Source organism: Lissotriton helveticus, chromosome 3_1, assembly GCF_964261635.1.
Source record: "Lissotriton helveticus chromosome 3_1, aLisHel1.1, whole genome shotgun sequence".
Classification (NCBI taxonomy): Eukaryota; Metazoa; Chordata; class Amphibia; order Caudata; family Salamandridae; genus Lissotriton; species Lissotriton helveticus.
The window spans coordinates 741277071-741296759 of NC_136061.1; the positions used below are offsets into that span (position 1 = coordinate 741277071).

Below are 19689 nucleotides of genomic sequence, written 5' to 3' on the forward strand. Positions count from 1 at the left end.
GGGGTGAGGGAAAAGCCATTATAATCATTGAAATAAATAAATCTACTATTTATCAGCGCAGTGACCCCCTTTTTTGTTGCCCAGCAACGTTCAGTGTCTCGCTGGAGGAGAATGCCTTGTAAAGATTAGATATGTCGCCCGCAGCCACGCTGCAATATTATTCTCACTCCAAAGTGGTTACTAACGCTAAATTATGTGCTGAGAGTGCATTAATATGACTGTTTAGACAGCTAGGCCTTCCTCCTCTGATGTGTAAGAAGACAATGAAATCAGCGTGACGAATATTGTTTAGAAACTCCAGCGCATTCTTCTAGCCTACGTCATGCCTGCATGGATCTTATTAAACATACATTGAGCCAGCCTGCCTAATGTTCTTTGGAAACACTGCTGGGATAGGGAGCCATTTAATTTAAGTCTTTCGGTGGCGTGCCCCATTCCCTCACCGCATAAACAGAGTTAAGTACAGTTTATGTGACTCAGACCAGTTCAGTGGCTGCAGCCCTGGGCAGTGCAGGAGGGAGACCCCTCATGGTTATCAGCCAAGATTAAACAGACAGGAAGAAACAAATGTATTTTATGTTGGAGAATAAACGCAAAGGACCATCACAGCCTATCCATTGGTAGCTGTGCAGAGGAGCCAGAATGGCCATTTCAGGATTAAGATGACAGGGAGATGTAACCTCCATCCGTGGGGGATTGACACGGTTGCAAGATAGTATAAATCTTAGGCACAAGTAGAGTAAATTACTGCATGCTGGTTCTTGCCTCTGTCCAAAGTAGAGTAGATAAATATAGGTTTAAGGCTGATGGATTCTAGGGTAGCGCATTAAAATGGCCGGCAATGACGAGCAGATCAACAAAGGCTCATATAGAACCAAATGCCAAGTATTAGCACGCTTATGGCACAAGTGATAGTCGCGCTTAGAAGCAATCTGCGTGCTAGGCTCACGGTCAAAGGTGTGATAAAGAATTGTGCAAAGGCTGTGATCATGATAATGCTACTTCTAAAATGCAGCAAATGAATAGAACAAGATAGGTTGCATATGCATGCTGTACAAGGGTCTAGCATTTCATTCATCAAACAAAGTGCTCTTTTACATCTCTCCAATTAGACCGAAGGCTCACCCAAAGACCATCAACGTAAAAGCTAAAATCCTAGCACAGGAAAGTGACTCCAATTCACCACACATTAAAACAGATTTCTAAATTATAGACATCTTTCCTTTGGCCCAGCTAGGTTGTAGGATGCTCTGCCTATCCCTCCACCATTTATTTAATCTATTTTGCTTGTTGATGGTGGCCACAGCTTATATCATGTTAAAGAAAAGGTGCAAATACACTGTCCAGGTATCTCCGCGGTGCTGTTTGCATAGTGTCTACCAAGCGACCTAGCCAGTTAAGTGCTCCATGCAAGATGTACCAATCTACTGTAATGTAAAATGGCTGGTGGCAAGTCTTGCAGAAATCCTGCATCATCAATAATAATAAGGTAGGTTTCTTTCTGAGAATCCTTAAAAAAACTTTGAAATAGAGATTGAGACCGATATTGAAGGGATATGGTTACAATACAAAACTATGGTGCGTTTAGAAAGCTCCATTTGGAACCCCCTGCAGCAATCAATGGGACTGGTGTCTGTCCCCCTCAAAACCCTCAGCTGCATTTACACAGTATTAATTGGTTTTCATATTTGTAAAATGCCACACTTATCCCCTGGGGAATGTCACGGTGTTAGGTTGCTACCCAACCCCTTCCACTGAGAGATCACCCGTGACCGAGGAGACAAAAAGGAAGCTGTAGGCCGGATAAAGCCAGGCTTTTATTTCTTTCTGTCTGCTCCTAGCATGATCACCAGTGAGGCGAATATCCAAAGGTAGAGAATTCCACTGGACAGCAGCCAAATGAGAAAAAGATTGTCGCCTGTTCTGCTTTTCCTAATGCGTTTGGTTCCTGCAAGGGATAGATTTCAGGATCTCAAGTCACAAGTGGGCCTGTGAAATTCCACTCTGACCTGTAAGATCTCAGTTCCCATATCATGTAGGGCTTTGTGCGCATGGCATAAGATGGTGATATAATCAACTGGGTGTTGTCTGCGTATGCGGTGACTTAAAAAAAAAACATTTCCTAACAATTTTTGCTTCTAGGAGAAACAAATATTAAAAATTGCGGGGCTGAAAGAGGAGCCTTGGGGGATCCACAGGTGGATGTGAAGGAGTGGGACCTGCAAGTGCCCAACTGGAATATCTCTGGTCTATTCATCAAAAAAGAGCTCCTCCACCTGAGTGCATTTGAGTGTAGTCCAACCTCATGGAGTTTGTTAATCAACACGTTGTGTGAGACAGTGTTGAAAGCTGCACAGGTCTAGTAGGATCAGGGCTGCGGCTTTGCCCTGATCAACTACTGACCTGATATCATCCAATACAGCTAACACCGTAGTCTCCGTTCTATTGTTGGCATGAAGCCCATCTGGGAAGCATCCAAAAATGTATTATTTTCTAGAAAATTAGTTAATTGACTATTCGCTAATAATTCTAGAATTTTTGACATGTAAGTAAGAAGTGATGTAGGCCGATAGTTGGAGGGGATAGACTCATCAATGCCAGCTTTTTTAGCCAAGGGTAGCAGTACTGCTTCCTTCCAGATTTCAGGATAGGTTGCGTCTACCAGGAATTGGTTAAAATATGAGTAAAATGAGGATATAAAATAGTGAATAATCTAGAATAGATCAAATGTGGACATGGGGTAAAAAGGGGAGCCATATTTGACCTCCAACATCTACTGAAGTACCTGCGTCTCTGAAAATTGTTAAAAGGATCCCAGATGAATGTTAACATCAGGGTGAGGATCCGACAGAGCGTGAACATAATCATGTGGTGATGATAAGATCTCAAAGGATGAATACATTTTTTCAATTTTATCTGAAAAAGAATTCCCCAATTTATTACAATTAGCCCCTGTGTAGGGAATTGATGGAGAGAGGCAAGTGGGTTGAGCATGCTCCTTCACAATTTTAAATAATTCTTTTGAGGAGCTACTATTCTCTTCAATTTATGAATAAAAGAATCCTTATTAGTGCTCATCACTTTGTGGTACGTTTTTGTTCCTCTTTATATTTTTAGTGATCTACGTTGTTTCTGAAAAACCTCCAACTATGTTCTAAGTTTAAAACTTTCTTTTCAGTGCTCTCAAATCCGAGTGCCATTTTTCTGAACTAGAAAACCTGGTGAATTCTTAACTTTCAGTGAAGCACATTTATCTAAGGAATTTAAAATAGCAGCATTGAAATAATCAATTTGATTGGAAAGGGGCACAGAGGCATCATTCTTCCGAAAGAAACAAGCATTTGTAATGCAATAGGTCTCGCATTACTAAAAGTTTGAGCTATTGCTGTTGCAAACAATAATGCAACGGCAATAGCTCAAACTTTCAGTAATGCGAGACCTATTCAAGTGCCGCGATTACACCAAAAGTAAAGAAATTGATTTTTAAAAAATGTCTTTACCTTTGGTATAATCGCGGTACCCGCGCTTTACTTTTAATGTTATAAGTAAAGCGCGGGTACCACGCTTATACCAAAAGTAAAGAAAAATAAGCCCTGGTTTCGGTTTCAAGTATCGTGCCTGTGTCTGGGCACAATAATTGAAACCACGTGATGGCCTATTGGTGTCTATTACGTGCACCAAGCATGTAATAGACACCAATAGGCCGTGGGCGGAGCAATGCGCCCGCCTTTGGCCAATAGCGTGCAGCCTTTCATTAAAAGACGCACGCTAAGGCCAATGGGGTAGCTGAAAAGGAAACACACACGCACAAATGTGTGCGATTCCTAGGTCAGCTCAGATTCCCCATTTTTCCCTCACTAAATGTCCCGCGCAGTGCACTGCTAGGCGCGAGACCTAAAAAATGACTATCAAATTTTGCTCCGTTATGCTCCTCCAAGATCTTTTAGGGGTAGAGGAGGAATCTGCTGAGTGTATTTTATCACCCGAAAGCATGACCGAATAAATTATTGAGAAATTATCTGTCCATGTAAGCGGAGCGATGTCTGAAATTTTTAGTGGTCTTGACATATTAAAACAGACAGTCTACTGTATGTCCTACTCTGTGAGTTGGACCCCTGGTCTAAGGTGTAACATGCCCATATCATTCTCCAGTAGCCTACCTAATTTGTCTTCCTGTTTTTCTAAATGCAAGTTGAAATCACCAACAATGAATGTAGTGTTCATGTTTTGTGCTTAAGTCTGTGAGATGGGTAAAGAGATTAGTAATCCAGTGAGAGTTATGGCCTGGGGGTCAATAAAGGCCATGCCCCCCCAGTAATTTCCATTTCTTCTGAGCGAGCTGAAAAGTAGGCGTGGGCGAAGAATTCGGCTTCGCTGGCAGAGTTAACAGAGTTTTCTCCACTTCGCATGGATTTCCGTAAAACTCTGCAAAGTGATGCGGAGCGGCTTTTTTTCTCTTGCGTGCTTGCCAACGTTAGTAAAAAATTGCGCTCTAGTACTCCTCCTGGCATGATTTCTCAACACAGGCGGTTGCAGCAGGTCACGACCGCTTGCTTTGAGAAATCTGCCGCTCATGTTGAGAAAGCTGCCACTCGAGTAGAATATCTACCCGAGTGGCAGAAAGCAGTAGCGCACTCCGGTGGGACACGGAGTGCCGTTTTTGCTGATTTTACAGTGCAGGACAAACTCCCAGTGCTTAAAATTAGTGTGAGTAGCGTAACTTAATAGACTCCACCCCAGGCGGAACTTTTGCAGCATTTCACGGAATTCCATGGGGTAGAATCCGTGAACTCCACCCAGGCCTACTGAGAAGCTAAAAACTCAGTCTTTTTAAAAAAAAACTTTTTAAATTGCTTTTATGCAATGGAAACTGAGAATATACAAGCAGTGCATGGCCTCACTGTAAGAAAAGGAGAATTTACAGGCAGATGTCGGGAGAGTACATTGATAAAATAACGGTATACACGGCTGAACTTAAACACCAGATGCATATAACAGCCAGGGGACAAAAGTACCTTGAAGCCAAGGTATCAAGCTTGTTATACAGTAAATAGTACATTTATACAAGCTTGGCTGCCATAATCACAATACCACAGTAAAAAGGGCAAACATCACCCCTACTCGTCAGAGCCCCCCTCTGAGCCCGAGACGTTCTCAACTACAAATTTATTGAGAAGATACCCCAACAACATAATTGCATCCGATGCACTCTCATCGGTATGGGCAATGTGCATATGCATTACCTCGGCCATCCTCTATTCAAGGAGATCCTGCTGCCATCAGGACACCAACTGTACCCGGGTGCCCATACATCCAATATTCACTCGCCTTTTGGCCAATAACAGAGAAAGTTAGGCAAGCTTATAGGGAATCTCGTGTCCCCTGGGTTTCACCACCACCCCCGAGAGGCAGGCCAACGGAGTCAGAGGAATTTTAATATCTGTTGCCTTCATTATTTTAGGCACCACATCCTCCAGAACCCCTGAATTACAGCACATGCCCAGGCCAGATGTAAAAAGGTGCCCCCAGCTCCCCGCATCATGCATATCACGACTCCCTTATTGGGCCCATCCGGTTTAAGTGGCTCTGGTTCACGTAAATGCAATGCAGCAAAAGAAATTTAAGCAATTTAAACCTGTGGTTGCAGGATACCCTCCTTACCAACCTGCATGGGTGAGCCCAGTCATCATCCTCAATGGGCTCCCCCAGCTCACGTTCCCAGGCCCCAAGGTAGGCATAAGCAGCATCCGCCATGTTGCCCCGGATCGCTTTGGAAAATAAGGAAATGAGATTTCTCCCCTGTCCTTAATAAAGCAGGCCTCCCAACAACAGGGAGGGCTGAGGAGCCACAGGGAAACTGTTGGGTTCTACTTGTAGAACCTCTGGTTACCTGGAAAACGGAATGTTAGAAGTGTCGGTTGGGAGTTGGGGTTTGCTGTTCTTTGGAGTCGGAGGTGCCAACTCGTTTTGTCATTCCTATCTCAATAAAGGACTTCTACTCACCAACCGGTGTCCTTTGAGTGGCGACGAGTTGACTGTGACAGGACGAGTATACCACGCGGTCTTCCAGCCCCGGACACCTTGTCTTTGCCTTCTGCGCATCTGCTTCTTGTGGCCGTTGCTGAGTGTGAGTGCCTCCTACACAGTGAGTGCACGGCCCCATGCGGTCAGCCCTTGGAGACCGTATTCCAACCGTGGGTACTTTTCTCCAGTTTTAATGAGCAGGCATCGTGCTGTCTCATGCCAGTTCCTGGGCGTGCCTTCTCCTCTGACTCCTTCACTGACGTCATCTCAGGGTCGTTACGCTGTGTCAGCCATTTCGAGTTTCCAGTATCCATGGCAACTGGAACTCTTGCATGTTGATTATTTCGCTGTCCGGTGCCAGCTTATTTTCTATCGCTGACAAGCACAGCTCAGCCGTTTATAACTCCATATGAGCCTTGTATACAATCTACAGTGTGTTCAGTGCTGTCCTCATTCGCTGATACGCAGAGCTGTATTCCACCCTCATGTATCACTACATGTTGTGCACTGGAGTGTCTATGCTGATGCACACAGCTGTTCCTGTATTCTTTTGAGTTGGGTTCGCTGATACACACAGCTTTCTTGCTCGCATACATAATTTACAGTGCGTTAGTGCTGTTCTTATTTGCTGATACGCACAGCTGTATTTCATTCTCATTAATTATTACATATTGTGCATTTGAATATTTGCGCTGATGCACACAGCTGTTCCTGTATTCATTTGAGTTGCATACAATAATTTTATTGCTGATACACACAGCTGAATTCATTGTCATTACCCTCTATGTATTGTGCGTTGAAAGTTGTCTGTGCTTATGCACACAGCTTATTACAACATATAGCATGTAACTTTACTTTGTTATCTATCATAATTTTTCAATCCTTGTTGTATGCTGAATATTGTGTCCCTTACATAATGCAAAACTCACTAGTTCCTCCACCTGCATTTTGTCCAAGTCCAACTAACCCAAAGTCTGATTGGGAGCAGTGGAAAGAAGCTTTTGAGGAATATTTGAATGCACTAGATGGTGACTCCTTTACTCATAAAAAATAGTTTGGTATGCTTCTTCATTGTTTAGGTGCAGATGGGTGCAAAATCCTCAAGCACATTCCTTCTGATCCTATTTTGGCTAGAGAAGGTGAAGGAGAGTGAGACAGTGTTATCAATGAGTACGCCACAGCCTTAAGAGCACTAGATTTGAGATTCAAGGCAAGAAAGAATGTCATCATGGAAAGACATACATTTTATAGAAGAGTTCAAATTTCTGGTGAATCAGCTGACAGCTATGTTAGAGCTTTAAGAATTCTGGCTGTTTCATGCGAGTATAGGGACTTTGAAGATGAAACAATCCCTAATCAGTTAGTCAAGAAAACTAACAACAAGAAAGTTTAAGAAGCGCTGTAATCTAAACCTAACCTTACATTGGAAAAAGCTGTAGAAATTGCTTCTAGGATTGGGTCTACTACATCCATCATGAGTCAATTGACCGTGTTAGACGGAAAATCTCATTCTTCTGATGTTTTAGCAGTCAAATCCAAATATACGAAATTCAAAACTAAAGATGCTTCCAGGAACACTTCTGAGACTGGTAAAACCTTGGACAAGCAATTCAAAAGGCCTATTTTCAGACAATTGAAATATTATCGTTGTGGGAGTCCTTCTCATTTAGGGAATGCTATCATTTGTCCGGCTAAGAACCGCACATGTGCTAAATGTATGCGTAAGGGTCATTTTGCTAAAGTTTGTGGATCTTCCAATTAGGTCCAACGTAAAAAAACAGATTTTGGAGTAAGTCCCAGGAACGGTGTTGATGAAGATCAATTTCCCAGTGAAGACTATGAGATACTTTTGCTCAGCGATTTTGCTGCAGATGATTCTATCGGTCGCATTGGTTTGAATGATTTTGTTAGACCCTTTTGCACAGTCAGTGTCAATGGCGCTGGAGTGAAGGTAATGGCGGACTCTGGTTCACCCCACACCTTGTTGAGAGAGGAAGTTTGGCACAACCAGTTTAACAGTACTCATTTAACTGATTCCAAACTGCATCCTGTAGGTTATGGTGGCAAAATTATTGATGTAGTAGTTGAATTCTCCTCCACTTCGAAGTTTCAAACAAATAGCACTGACGGTGGTGTGTACATAGCCAAGGACGATTTCTGTTTGTTGGGTTGGCACGATCAGAAGCATTTAGGTATATTACTTGATCCTAATAATCCAGCTCAGGTTGTGTTGAGGGACAGTTACTTCCCCGTTATGCCTGTAAAACATCACTAACAATTGGGAAATGCAGTTTACTGAAGTAGTCCAAAAAGGTTTAGGTAACCCTGAAGGGTTACACTCATAAGATTAGGTTGATTGATGACTCTTATCCAGTGGCACACAAAGTTAGAATAGTTCTATTAGCCTTGCGGGCTGAGTTGAAAGCTGAATTACAGAAGCTTTGTGACCTTGGTGTTATTGAACCTGTAGAATGTTCTAATTGGGTCGCCCCATTGTTTTAGCATGTAAGGCTAATGGTTTTGTCCGTATGTGTGTGGATTTTCGAGAGCTCCATAAGCAAATTTGGATCGATCGCCACCCCTTGCCAAACATCACTGAAATGCTGTCCAGCTTGCAAGGTGGTAACATTTTTAGTTTATTAGATATGACCTCAGCATACCATCAGATCAACCTTCATCCTGATTGTAAATACCCGTCATCCTTTATTATTAGGGTTTGTTTCAATTCAAGCGCATGTCTTTTGGGTTTGAGTCAACATCCACCGTAATCCCACAGGTGGTGGAAGGCATGTTTAAGGATGTCAAGGGAGTTGTTGCATTTTAAGACGATGTATTAGTTTTCGGCATTGATCAAGATCAGCATGATGTCAGAATGCATTAGGTTTTGTCCATTTTGAAGGCAAGAGGTGTAACACTCTTAGTATGGAGATGTGTAAATTTAGTGTTCCTAACATTGAGTATTTAGGTTACAAATTATACACTAATGGCCTTGAACTTAAGCTTAACCTTGTTAAAGTTATTAATGATTTTGATACTTCCAAAAACAAGGATCAACTAAGGTCCTTCTTGGGTTTAGTGGAATCCTATTCAAGATTCATCCCTAAGTGTACAGAGAAATCTAATCATATGTGGAATCTTCTAAAAAAAAAAAAAAAAAAAAAGTTACATTTGAATGGTGTAATCTGTGTGACCAGGAATTTTCTCTTATCAAAAAAGAGCTTGTTATGCTATACCCTTAAAGCCTTTCAACACCTGTGATGACTGATGCCAGCCAGATGGGTTTAGGTGCCGTTCTCATGCAACATAGAGAAGGCAAGGATGAAGTTGTGGCTCTTGCTTCAAGAAGCTTGAAGGGTGCTGAATATTCTTATTCTTTGATCGAGTGAGAAGCCTTAGCATGCTGGTGGGGCATTGTTCATTTTAAAACGTACTTATGGGGTTCTCATTTTACTGTTCGAGTCGATCACACAAGCCCTTGGTGCAGTTATTTACTACGAAAGGCATGGAACGAGCCAGACCTAGGATTTCCAAATGGCAATATAGACTTCAAGAATATGATTATACTGTTGAATATGTTCCAGGTGCTAAAAATGTCTTGGCAGATTGTATGTCCCATCTCATTTGCCTAGTTGCAATGTAGTTGATGAGGGGGAAACATCAGAGAATTTGGACACTGATTTGGTGTGTGCTGTTGAACAGAGATATGATGGCGCTATACTTGAGAGTGAGTACACTTGTGACGGCTTGTGACACTGATGTACAGATCACTGCAGTGAAAGATGGTATTCTTCATGGTTGGTCTGAATAGAAGTCTGATGGAGTAAAGAGTAATGCTTCCAAACATGTTTTGGGGAGTTGTCTATTATTAATGGCATTCTTTATCGTTCCGGTTTGCTGGTTGTTCCAGGGAGCATGAGAAATAAGAGTTCCTATTTTGGCACATGAGGGGTATATTGGTATGTGGGCTATGAAGAGGAGGAGGATTAGGGAACGTTTTTGGTGGCCAGGGCTGGAAAGGAGTGTTGAAAATTTTCTTAGAGATTGTATCAATTGTGCTAGAAGCGACAAGTGCCAAGTTACTATTCCCAGTCCTATTGAAGCTATTGAAGTTCCCAACAAGCCGCGGGGAAAATTAGCCATCGATATTTTTGAACCCATGGTTATCTCTGGAGGTTTACTGGAATATGGTATAGTTGTTGTGGATTTCTATAGCTGTTGGCCAGAAATTAAGTTTGTTAAGTTTCCCAATACTTTCAACGTCATCGAATTCTTGGAATCCATTTTCCTTAGAGAAGACATTCCTAATGAAAATTTGTCAGATAATGGTTGTCAGTTTACATCCTCTCAATTTTCAGATTTTTTAAATCTTTTTGGGCATTAAACATACCAGGAGCTCCTTGTATCATGGTAAGAGCAAGGGACTGGTAGAACGATTCAACAGTGTTATCAAGAATAATGTACAATTAGCCAGGTCTTATGGTCTTAACAGTAAGGAGGAGTAAACACAAATTGTTTATGGGCTGTTCACACCAATATGGACACTGATCTATCTCTCCGTTTACCCTACGAAGTGGCAGGTTACCTGCTTCTAAGTTGATCAGAGAGTGGATGGGGTTTTCCCCCATTTCTAGGCAGATAGTGGAAGACACAGGCAGGAAAAGATGTATGTGAGTGTGCGGGGAAGGGATTCCAAATTAGCCGTTGGTGATTTTCTTAGAGTTAAAGTACCCAGGATCATCGCCATGAAGGATTCCAAGTTCTCCTCTACACAAAAAGTTGTGGAAGTGAAAAAGAATGTGGTAAGATTACATAATGGGAAGTGGTGGAACAAAGATAATGTCTGCATTGCACATGACGTTCACAAGAGCATGGTTGATATTTGTGCAGGAAGAGGAGGAAGCGATGTTGTGTTTGGTGGTGCAGAATGGCGAAGAGGAGGAAGCGATGTTGTGGTTGGTGGTGGAGGAAGGCAAGTGTCCACCAGAGCAAGGTTTCCATCTTCCAGGTTGCGTGATTTTGTGTCTTAGATTTTTATGATCTTTGTTTTCACATATATATATATATATATATATAAATAATTGACAATTGGGAACTGCAAGCAAAGACACAACTCGACCAGGGGGGCATTTGAGAAAGGAAAAACCCCCGAAACGCGTCATGCCCATGGTCTAATGAGAAAATAAAAGGCGGATGTCCCACAAGCCCCGTGTGCTGCCTGTTTCTTTCTGTTGGAGGAGACGTCTTGGGCAATATTCAGCGTGTTGCAAGTGTTTGGCAGTTGTGCTGAACCACACGCAAGGTGTGCACCCCCCACAAGTGTCCAAAGGGGGTCGCAAAAAGGTAGACCCTCGGACTACCCCGCATCAAGCCTGCATTGGAGAATGCTGTAAATACAGTCCATACCTGCATGGAGCTACGCCCCTACTTCATAGGCGTTTCCTTCTCCAGAACAGTCCGAAGTGCGAGGAAGGGGGAGAGGAGTGTGGATGTCATCACCTGAACCCCAAACAAGCGCCACAGCTCCCACCAGACGACATGACACACCGGCTGCACAACACAAGAAATTGAGCCGGTAATTGATTTCGCCGCCGGCATGCTTACGAATGCTGCATGCTGGGAAATGCAGTTTACCTTCAAAGGCAGAGGCGATTCCATGCCGTGTTTGTCAGGCAACCCACACTACTTTAGAAGGTGGGATGGACAATAAATAATTGACAATTGGGAACTGCAAGCAAAGACACAACTCGACCAGGGGGGCATTTGAGAAAGGAAAAACCCCCGAAACGCGTCATGCCCATGGTCTAATGAGAAAATAAAAGGCGGATGTCCCACAAGCCCCGTGTGCTGCCTGTTTCTTTCTGTTGGAGGAGACGTCTTGGGCAATATATATATATATATATATATATATATATATATATATAGAGAGAGACACCATGCACTTTCTAAATCTAATTCATGACCTAACCTGGGAATCTGACTATTTGTTAATAACCATGGATGTGACCAGTTTATATACATCAATTAAACATGAAACTGGCATCCAGGCAGTCAGCCACTTCCTTAGAGCGAGATCAATCACTGCCCAGTCACACAGTGAGATGTTGATTGAAATGACACAATTCTGTCTATCAAACAACTTCTTTTATTTCAACGATCAACTGTACAGGCAGATGCAGGGCACGGCGATGGGCACCTGCTTCGCCCCCAGCTACGCGAATTTATTCATGGGCTGGTGGGAGGAGCAGGTGTCCAGTAGCCAAGGCGACCAGGGGGAAAGGGTGATACTCTGGACTCGCTTTATAGATGATATCTTTTGCATCTGGAGGGGAGATGAAGTGAGTGCCAGGAGATATGTTGCCAGCCTCAATAACAACGAGATGAATATCAAACTAACTTCCCACATAAGTAGAGAGAAGGTCATCTTTCTAGACACCATAGTGGAGGTCAGAAACAACAAATTATCGACCAGCCTGCATAGAAAAGACACAGCAGGGAACAGCTTGCTGTTTGCTACTAGTGCTCATCCCTACAGCCTCATCCAGAGTATTCCTTTCGGTGAGTTGCTGAGAGCCAAACGCAACAATAGTGATAGTATCAACTTTGAAAGAGAAAAACTAGTGATGACAGAGAGGTTTAAGGAGAGAGGATACTCTGCAAAAACCATCAATCAAGCAGTTGTCAGAGTTGATAAAATACCAAGAACTGACTTACTAGTACCCAAACAAAGAAATGTGAGTGAAGAGGAGGGGACAGTAAGATTCATCACTACCTATTCGGGGCAAGCACATATGGTAAGGAAGATATTGACTAAAAACTGGCCAATCCTAACTACAGATAAATTCCTGAGCAAACACATAACAGAGAATCCCCAGATTACCTTTCGCAAAGGAAGATCTTTGAAAGACGATCTAAGTAAAAACATGGTTTCGTCTAGAAAGAAAACAATAGCCAGGAACAGAGCAGGATTTGAGTGTTGTATGAAGTGCAAGGCCTGCAAAGGAAGCACTAACTGTAAGAAAGTACAGATGCCCAACAGTTCCAGGCAATTTTCCATCATGGGTAACTTTGACTGCAATACCGAATATTGTGTGTACTGTCTAATTTGTCCCTGTGGGAAAGTCTATATTGGAAGCACCAAACACAGGGCAAAAATCAGGATATTGGAACATAAACGGGCCATCAGAAATAACAATGAACTTTATCCTGTTGCCCGACATTTCAAGACACACCACAACCAGAATGACAATCTATTGAAATTCGTGGTACTTGATGCAGTCAAAGAGAATGTGAGGGGGGGTGACAGGTTGCGACAGCTGAGAATCTTAGAGTCGAAATTTATCATTGACTTCGAGACCTTACATCCAATTGGGATGAATTGCAGTGAAGAAATGGCAGTCCACCTATGATAATTTGCGTAAATGTAATCAGGTTCAGACATCTCTCTCTAGTTTTAACATGTAAATATGTCGAATATATGGATTTTAAAAGATACATTTTTTTCATGCAGGAACATGTAACAAGATCTGGAGGACAAACGTAACATTTCTTTTTTGGAACAAGGAGAGCCACCCACAAGTAGCCCACTGGGGCAAGACTTATGATAACTTTGGAGTAAATCAGCTCAAGAACTATTATTTGGTACACTAGCCCACTGGGGCATGAATTAAGTCAAAACAGGCTATATAATTAGTTGATATATTTAATTATGAAATGTTGGAATTCAATTGCCCACGGCGGTATTATTGAAAGTTTAAATATATGTTTTACAGTAACCCATTGAGGCATATATGATACTAAATTTTGCGATATAATTTGTTGACAAATTTGAGAGTGTATTATGGAAACTGAATTGCCCACTTGGGCGTTATTGAGCAAACTCCATGTAAATAATTACGAACAAGCATAAAGCTGGAATAATTTAATTTTGAAAATACAATGTGGCAAAAAAACGATATTATTGTACATTCAAAGATGGCGACTACAGGGTAGTCCGTGAAGGCTAACGAAAGTCCTCTGTTTATGTTTATGATTTAAGATGTAAATAGCACTTTGTAACTGACCACATTCACCGTGACCAAGCCTTAGTGGCGAAACGCGTCGGTGGGGAGCTGCTGACTTCGTGTTAATAAATCACTGAAGCATCGTGAGTAGTCTGTGAAATTTCTTCAAACCAGGAGGAAAGGTTGTTTGTTTATACATATATATATACATATATATATATATATATATATATATATGGACGGCTACAAGATCACCCGGAAGGACTGCGTCAACCAAACCGGAGGAGGAATCGCCATAGTCTACAGGAACACCATCAACATCACGACCATCATCGAAGACACACTCTCCGCTGCCGAACACCTACACTTACAGATTCGCACCGACCCCAAGACCACCCTTTGAGGAACGCTCATCTACAGACCCTGGGCCCCCGCACACAATTCAGCGAAACCATCGCCGACTTCATCAGCCCGCATGCGCTAGCCTCACCAGAATACATCCTCCTCGGGGACCTGAACTTCCACCTGGAGAAAAACAGCGACAACAACACCACCACCCTGCTCGACAACCTCAGACTCAAGCAACTGGGGAACACCCCACCCACATCGCTGGCCACACACTCAACCCCATCTTCTCCGTCAGCAACCACGTCTCCTTCAGCCACTCCTCCAGACTACACTGGACCAACCACAGATGCATCCACTTCACCTTCAAAAAGAACACTTCCCACCATCCCACGCAACAAATCCCCCGCAGATGCTGGGGCAAAATCACCACAGACCAGCTCCTCTCAACACTGAGCCAGAACCCACCAGCCAACACCGCTGCCACCAACAATGCAGCCCACAACCTCACACAGTGGATCACCAACTGCGCCGACAACCTCGCACCACTAAAGAACCCCTCAGGCGTGACCAGCAACAGGAAAACTTCATGGTTCACAGACGCCCTCAAAGAATCAAAGAAATCCTGCCGAACCCTCGAAAAAACCTGGTGCCACGAACGAACTACAGAAAACATGACAGCCCTCAAGATCGCCACCCGCAAACACCACCAGCTGATCCGCACCACCAAAAGGACATCATTCAAAGAGCGACTAGACAACAACACCCACAACAGCAAGGAACTCTTCAACATCGTCAAAGAGCTCTCCAACCCCAGCAACAACAACATCACACCGTCACAAGAATTCTGCAACTCCCTCGCCACGTTCTTCCACCGAAAGACCGCAGATATACACGACAGCTTTGGACCCCAGACTCCGCCTCCAGTCACCGAACCAGCGACCCTCACCACAACCCTCCGCGCCTGGACCCCCATCAGCTCGGAAGACACCACCAACGTCATGAACTCCATCCACTCCGGCTCCCCCTCGCACCCCTGCCACCACCCCATCTTCAACAAAGCTGACACCATCATCGCACCCCATCTCCGGAACGTCATAAACATCTCGTTCGCGTCAGCCACCTTCCCCGAGAGCTGGAAGCACGCAGAAATCAACGCCCTTCTGAAGAAACCCACAGCGGACCCCAAAGACCTCAAGAACTTCCGCCCCATCTCTCTTCTTCCCCTCCCGGCCAAAGTCATCAAGAAACCCGTCTGACTGCTTTCCTTGAGGCAAACAACTCATTCGACCCATCCCAGTCCGGATTTCGAGCCAACCACAGCACCGAAACCGCCCTCATCGCAGTCACCGACGACATCAGGACCCTGATGGACAACGGAGAAACAACCGCCCTCATCCTCCTGGACCTCTCGGCAGCCTTCGATACCGTATGCCATCGCACCCTAATAGCCCGCCTCTTCACCACTGGGATCCAATGAAAGGCCCTGGACTGGATCACCTCGTTCCTCTCCGACAGAACCCAGAGAGTCCACCTCCCTCCCTTCCGCTCAGAAGCCACCGAGATCATCTGCGGCGTACCCCAAGGATCCTCAATCAGTCCAACCCTCTTCAATTTCTACATGAGCCCCCTCGCCGCCATCGCACGCAAACACAACATCAACATCATCTCCTACGCCGAGGACACCCAGCTGATACTCTCCCTCATCAAAGACCCAGCCACCGCCAAAACCAACCTACAGGAAGGAATGAAAGACGTCGCAGAATGGATGAAGCTCAGCCGCCTGAAGCTGAACTCAGACAAGACGGAGGTCCTCATCCTCGGACAATCCCTTTCTGCCTGGGACGACTCCTGGTGGCCCTCAGCACTGGGCTCCACGCCGACACCCTCGGACCACGCACGCAACCTGGGATTCATCCTGGACTCCGCCCTCACGATGACCAAGCAAGTCAACGCCGTCTCGTCATCATGTTTCAACACCCTGCGCATGCTCCGAAAGATCTTCCGAAGACTATACCGAATAGGAAGATGAAAAAGAAGATAAATCATCAGTCATCAATTTAACATACATTCAGCTGAAGAAGAGAAAATCCTTAACTTGGGACTATCTTATTGTCCAACAGCAGACTTTAATTACGGCCAGATGAGAATTGATATCTTTAAGTATATAAGACTGTTAAAACTAAAGAAACATTTTGTAATCAATCAAAGACAAGACTTTACAACAAGATCCATGAATACTGGAATGGATGGGAATCATTCAGATGATTTACAAGTCAACGATATGAAATTGCTGGTAGGAATGAGACAAATTGCAACTGAAACAGAAACTAATGAAGAGCAAGGAATGGATACAATGAATAACCAAGTAACCACAATAGGTGCAGAGGAAGGAATTGAGATTCGGAAAAGTGAATCAACAGCTTCAGACCCAGTTCACGCTTTATTCCAACATCGGCCAGAGACTCTATTGATGTTTTCAATTACTTGAAAAACTTAGAAAAATGCACAAGTTTAAAAAATAAAACACTATCTAAGCAACAAAAGCAACATTCTGCCCTGATTACAAAGTTGAAAAAAGATAAAAATTGTATAGTACGTAATGCTGACAAGGGTGGGAACGTGGTGTTATGGGATAAACAGAAATATCTTAATGAAGCCTATAAACAGTTAAATAAACAACAAGTCATGTTATGTTAAAATAACAGTGGAAACCGTGTTACAAAGCCATTATCAATACAATGAGCAACTACAAGATTGGCATAGTCAGGGCATGCTCTCACAAGATGAATTTAAGTTTTTAAAAATCAGTAATCCAGTGACACCTTTTTTTATCTATTGTCAAAGGGGCATTAAGACTGAAAATCCCCCTGGCCGACCGATCATATCCGCTATAGGTAGCGAGTTAGAGAATACCTCTAAATTTGTTGATTCATTCCTGAATCCATTAGTAAAAGAGCTTCCCTCATATATACAGGATACGGAGGCATTTTTAAAAGTAATTTACAACATACCCTGGGAACAAGACCCATTGCTAGCTACCGTTGACTTCACAACTTTGTATACAAGCATGAAGACGGATTGAATGCTGTCAGATACTTCTTGGGTAGTCGGTAGATTAAAATGTGGTCTCATACACAGATGCTATTAGCCATGGTGTCAACCTGTTTAAAAAACAACTATTTTATTTTCAACGACAAATTATTCCACCAGACCTGCGGTACTGCGATGGGCACCTGCTTCGCCCCCAGCTATGCGAATTTGCATATGGACTGGTAGGAGGAGCAGGTGGTCCGGAAGCAGTACCAGGAGGAATGGGATGATAATATTTTACATTGCAGTCGGTACATAGACAACTTATTTATTGTGTGGAAGAGCTCAGTAACATCAGTAAATTAGTTTATTAATAAGCTTCAGATGAATAGTTAGTACTTAAACTTTACTAGCATGGTTAGTGATACCACAAATAATTTTTTAGATCTAACAATCTATGTAAAAGATTGCAAATTGCAGACAAAACTCTACAGAAAAGATACAGCGGGTAATACACTTCTACATGCAGTGAGCTTTCACCCTGGCAATCTAGTGAAGAGCATCCCGTATGGTGAATGTTTGAGAGTACTACAAAACCGCAGTGAGCCAGAAAAAAAAGAAAATGAGTTGTTGAAATTGGAAAAACGATTTAGAAACAGAGGCTATACTGAGAATTGTTTACGAGCTTCAATGGAGAAAGTGAAGAATAAAACAAGGGAGGAGGTTCTATTCAAAGTTGAAGAAGATGAGAAAAACATGAATGCATGTAGACTGATTACAACCTACAATATACAACATGGGCCTGTCATGAATATTATGTCCAAACATTGGCATGTAATTAAGAATGATCCAGTGCATGGTAAATCAATGCCTGGGAGACATTAATAACCTTTCGCAGGGCTAGATCTTTTAAACAAATGCTAGTTAGCAACATGATTTAAAAAAAAGATGTATCTGAAACTAGCTCGACTTGGTTAAAGCGCAAGGATGGTTTTATAAAATGTACGAAATGTAAGGTGTGTACTCATGGGAAGAATATGACGACCTACAAACCAGGACTAGCGAAAAGAGTAAAAAAGATCAAAGGGCAGTGTAATTGTAAAACTGAATATGCTGTGAATGTTTTAAGAGGTTCATGCAATTTACAATATGTTGGCAGTACGATTCTACCAGCGCATAAGCGTATTTTGCAGTGTCTGAGAGCGATCAAAAATGGTGATTGATCGTACCCAGTAGCACGCCATTTTCAACGATTTCATTACAAAGACGTTCAAAGTTTAATCTATTTTGTCATTGATGCAATTCCACCATGTAGCAGAGGGGGTGACAGAGAAAAGAAATTGAGGAGATTGGAATCCTGCTACATAGTTGAGTTAGATACAAGAAGCCCTGCTGGTCTTAATATGAAAGAAGATTTATATACTCACTTATGAGTTTGTTGTGTACTGCACAAGAGTGTCTTGATCAATTAATTTTTGAACTGTAAATATATTCCCTTTCCTAAATTCCTAGTTTTTTATAGCACAATTTATGAGCACTTTTCAGTTTATACACTACACACGAGCTGGTCTGGTATTGCCCACTTGGGCCGAATATCTGTAATAGCAATATGGTATAAGATGAAGTGATGTATAATGCAAGCCCACTTGGGCATGATCGAATGTGAATTACACTGTATATTAGTGGGGCGTCTCTATATAAAGAGCGATTATGCTCCAATTTTTAATAGAGATACAATACACGAGGAAATTATTAGTTTCTGACTGTGTGCTCCATGTGATGTTTTGAATTTATATGCATCAGTTGACAATGATTAAAACTGTCGGAGTCAAAATACTATGTGCTTATGCCAAGACAGACTTAAAACTACGAGTCGGTCTTCCATTGTATTTATTCTGTAGTTCTTCACGTGGCTAACGTCACATGCACAGGATTTAAAATGGTGAAAACTATTGAAAACTTTATTTGTGAACAAGCCTGCTGGTTCAGGGGAAACGCATAGAGCAGCCGACTAATAAAGCAAATTTAGTCACTACATGGCGTCGTCCTTCCTTGGGGAAACCGAGGTATTGGTGAAATAAATTACCGGATCGAGCTTGGGTGATCCGGAGACGCCGTAAAGCCCGCTCCTTACACAATTTCCTCAGACTTGTGAAGAAAAACAAGTGTAGACCCAGATTCAGTGGCAGTTCGATTTATTTATCTAGAAACACCACCAGCCGCCATCACTCTATCTCTCTCTCTCTCTCTATATATATATATATATATATATATATATATATATATA

At 42.8% G+C, this 19689-nt stretch overlaps 1 protein-coding gene across 2 annotated transcripts in view; it reads right to left on the reverse strand.

Annotated features, from left to right (window-relative positions):
* MICAL2 (microtubule associated monooxygenase, calponin and LIM domain containing 2) overlaps positions 1-19689 on the reverse strand; it is a 1053240-nt gene that overhangs the window by 497953 nt on the left and 535598 nt on the right. The window lies entirely within an intron of this gene.